This window comes from Hyaena hyaena, unplaced genomic scaffold, assembly GCF_003009895.1.
Source record: "Hyaena hyaena isolate Hyena2069 unplaced genomic scaffold, ASM300989v1 scaffold_77, whole genome shotgun sequence".
NCBI classification, from domain to species: domain Eukaryota; kingdom Metazoa; phylum Chordata; class Mammalia; order Carnivora; family Hyaenidae; genus Hyaena; species Hyaena hyaena.
In genome coordinates this window covers 4,097,378-4,101,409 of record NW_024080708.1, presented here as the reverse complement: position 1 = coordinate 4,101,409, position 4,032 = coordinate 4,097,378, and the positions used below count along the sequence as shown (strand labels likewise).

Sequence of the window (4,032 nt, the reverse complement as noted above, 5' to 3'; positions counted from 1 at the left end):
AAACTGAATTTGTCATATTACTTTTAATTCTGCTTGTAAAATTATTTTTAAACTTGACCTGTTGCCTGTCAAATCTCTGCAGAACTAATGCATCAAATAGGGTGATGCTAGCTCAGCACTTCGAGATGATCTCCAATGTTAATGACTTTGACAAGACATAGACTTTAGATGGAAAGTGACTGAGAGTTCTCCCTCCTACCCTTCCTTATTCCTCAAATGTGGCCTCGATGGTTTCCAATCATTACACACTTTCCCTTCAATGTAGGCCAATGACAACCAAAAAAGATCTTTCCTGGTACTGAGGGAATAAACCATTAAATTTAAAAAATCTGACTCTTGATCAGCAATACTTTTGAGAAAAAATCTTGATCAAAAGGGGGATATGTGAAAATAAATGAAGGAAACATCATTTAAAATGGAGTCAGGAAGCACTGGAGGGGGACCTCTCAAGTACATACCTCTCACTGCAGCTTACATAACCAGCAAGAAGAAGGAAGATAATTATTTTGACAAGAGAGGGCACTTTTCATACAGGAATTTATCTCCTGTCTTTAAGAACAGGAAGATCCCTGCCCCGCCCAGCAAGACACACTAACTACCACCTGCAGTCAATGAGAAACACCCCCATCCTCAAACTCTTGTTCTTCTCCAGTCAACTTTTGTTGAGAACCCTCCCTAATTTCTTCCTAAAACCTAATAAAAGCTGTCCTTCCCTTTGTCTTTTCGGACCTGCCTATGGTTTGCCATAGCTTGCTTGTCACAAACTGTAATTCCTCTGCTATTCCCAAATAGTCGCATTTTTACTTAAATAAAATTGCTCTTTGTTCTGTGTAAAGTTAACCCCCAACAACCCTCACCACACCTCCCCTCGCCCCCCCCCCACACACACACACAACGGCCAATGCCTGTGACTGCAAACTGCCTGGATCCTTAGTCCCTGGGGATGAAAGAGTGGTGGTATCCTCACCCCCTGCTATATGAGCACACACTGAAACTGGGTGCTATTAGGTGTCACTGTAATATATGGGCGGAAACACAGGGCTCCATTTTAACTGGCCACCCTTATTACCACCACCAACCCCTTCAGAGGCCGAAGGGCAGGTTGCATAGGCAGGGGCTCAGAAGCCCAGGAGCCCAGGTCCACGTGTCCCCAGTGGGCTCTTAGCAAGAGATCGCCCGCCCATTCACCACCCCGTCCGCCACCTCCCCCTTCTCCTCTTTCCCACTCACTGTAGCCTAGCAACCCGCTTACCAATAACAGAGGTCCAGGATGACGTTGGGAACGTCGGAGGAGGATTCATTATAGGTCAAAGTTGAATTTCGAGGTGAGCTGGGGCTGGGGTGGGGAGGGGGGCGTCGCCCTCCAGGAGCCAGGTTCCTGAAGAGCTGTAGGAGAACAGCGGCTCCCAGCAAGCCCAGGATGGCATAGCTGAGACGGACCAGAGAGGCCTCGGACCAGGAAAAGAACAGGGGGAGGTGAGTGGGAATCGCGAGGCGAGAGGAAGCTGGGGGGAGGGAGGTAGGGGGTGGCAGGTCTTCCGCAAAGAATCACCTTTAAGAACTGAGAGCAAGGGGAACAGAAAGTACGGGCGTCGCTCAGGAGCCCAGAGCACCGCGCGCGCGGCGAGAGGAGCAGCCACGTAGGAGCTCTACTCCACGCTGCGACCGCAGCACGCGTCCTCGGCTTTGAAATGCGCTCGGTCTGAAGCCAGTCCCATCTGCAACTGGGCGGGCACTGAGCCAGCCGTGTCGCTGGCTCCGCCCACTCCATGGCAGCGCTAGCCTAGCCAATCAGGAGATGCCAGGAGCCTTACAAAAAGACGTGCAATTCTACCACCTTCCCCAACTAGGGCGCTGCCCAGTCCTCTACTCTTTCAGGCATCTGTGGCTTCTCCTGGGCCGGCTCCAGCACGTTGGCTGCTGGAGGGCTGGGCCGGGTCGGCTGCTTGACTTACCTCCCTGACCTCCGCACCTCCGCCTCGGCAAAAAATGAAAAATTTCCTTTTCTGTTGGAAGAGCGTGTGCCCAAGAGTTTGGTGGGTGTTTTGTTTTGTTTGTTTTTGTTTTCGTGAGGGAAGTGCAGTGGTTTGAGTTCTCTGGCTGAATCTGTATTCTGAAAGAGCTGGACACCTTGGGGAATCAGGAGGTACTAGACTGCTTATCATTCCCAGACGCTTGAGCCTCCAGTAAACCTCAGTGCCTCGCCTCTGGGTGGAGTGGTGGAGGGCCGGCAAATAAGTTTTACGAAGGGACTCTGGCCTAAGCAAGAGTGAGACAGAAATTGGGCTCCCGAAGCACCCCCTCTGATGGGGGTCATGAGCAAACGGCTAAGAAAGAATTCGTGAGACGTCTTTGGCGCAAAAAGGGGATTTTATTAAAGCACTGGGAAGGGACCCATGGCCAGAAAGAGCTGCACTGGGGTTGTGAGGAGTGACCCATGGCCAGAAAGAGCTGCACTGGGGTTGTGAGGAGTGACTGATTATACATTTTTAAGTTTGTGGAGGGAAGGAGAGATAAAAGTAAGTTTCTAAGGAATTTGGAAGCAAGGTTTTCAGGACCTTGAGGGCCTGGCTGCTGTTAAGATAAAGTTACTTTTAGTTTTTAACAAAACACAAGCATTGAGGAAGGCAGCCAGGCGTTCCTCAAGGAAGGTTGTGTTCTGCATGTTTCAGATATCTATCAGTGGCCTGCAAACTGTAAGATTTAAGCTACATTTTCTCTTGCCTTTGTTTTCCTCCTCACCACTACCACCTAACTAGAGGATGCAGAGTTGGAGTGTTCTTGGCTGACACCATACAAGAGGAAAAGAAGGCAAAGGTAAGTGTACCTTTAAGGGAGTTAGCCCTTGGAGAGCAGGCCATTCTAATATTCCAGCATTCTGGCCCCATCATATGGAAAAGCCTGGCATTTTGTCTGGAAGGCATCTATTCTTTCCACTACCCTGAACACAGTCCTGTGGGATAGGATATCAGAATGAGGAAATGCCTCCACTCATTACCCTCTGTCCTTCCCATCTCCAAGATGAAGCAAGTTTTGGGGCACCTGGATGGCTCAGGTCACGATCACGCAGTTTGTGGGTTTAAGCCCCACATATGGCTCTGTGCTGACAGCTCGGAGCCAGAAGCCTGCTTAAATTCTTTGTCTCTCTCTCTCTCTGCCCCTCCCCGCTTGATCTCTCTCTCTCTGTCTCTCAAAAATAAATATTAAACTTTAAAGAGGTGCCTGGGTGGCTTAGTTGGTTAAGCCTACGACTTCGGCTCAGGTCATAATCTCGCAGTCTGTGAGTTCAAGCCACCGTCAGGCTCTGTGCTAACAGTAAAGAGGCTGGAACCTGCTTCAGAATTCTGTGTCTCCCTCTCTCTCTGCTCCTCCCCCACTCGTTCTCTGTCTCTCTCTGTCTCTCAAAAAAATAAATAAAACGTTAAAAAAATGAATGAACTTTAAAAAAAATGAAGGGGGGCACCTGGGTGGCTTAGTCGGTTAAGTGTCCGACTTTCGCTTAGGTCATGATCTCACGGTTCGTGGGTTCGGGCCCCGCGTCAGGCTCTGTGCTGAATGCCAGCTCAGAGCCTGGAGCCTGTTTCAGTCTGTGACTCCCTCTCTCTCTGACCCTCCCCTGCTCACGCTGTCTCTCTCTCTCTCTCCTAGAAATAAATAAAACATTAAAAAAAATGAAGGAAGTGTAGAGAGGCCTCTTTAGAGCGCATAAGCCAGAGGGGCAGTCAACAAATAGAACTGAGTACCTCCTAAGGCATGCATTTACAAGTGTTGAAATCAGGGGCACCTGGGCAGCTCAGTCAATTAAGGCTTCCAACTTCAGCTCAGGTCATTATCTCGCAACTCCGTGAGTTTGAGACCCACATCAGGCTCGTTGCTGTCAGCACAGAGCCTGTTTGGGATCTTCTGTCCCTGCCCTGCTTACGCTCCTGGCTCTCTCTCAAAATAACAAAGATTTTTAAAAAATTAGAAGTGATGAATTTGTTATGGATCTTTTTTTTCAAAACAGATTTCAAGTTTGCTCTTGGTTAACTA

At 49.0% G+C, this 4,032-nt stretch overlaps 1 protein-coding gene across 5 annotated transcripts in view; it reads left to right on the top strand.

The window, feature by feature from the left end:
• Positions 1–1,440: 1,440 nt before the first annotated feature.
• The window catches only part of LOC120232645 (small ubiquitin-related modifier 2-like), a 138,801-nt gene continuing 136,209 nt past the window's right edge, over positions 1,441–4,032 (top strand). For 2 of the 5 annotated variants that reach the window (XM_039233482.1, XM_039233480.1), the window contains exons 1-2: positions 1,864–2,036; positions 2,769–2,817. The gene's annotated coding sequence lies outside the window, so the exon portion shown is untranslated. Of the gene's footprint in view, positions 1,477–1,863; positions 2,037–2,761; positions 2,818–4,032 lie in introns of those variants that run through there. The other 3 variants (XM_039233481.1, XM_039233479.1, XM_039233484.1) reach the window with 2 other exon arrangements.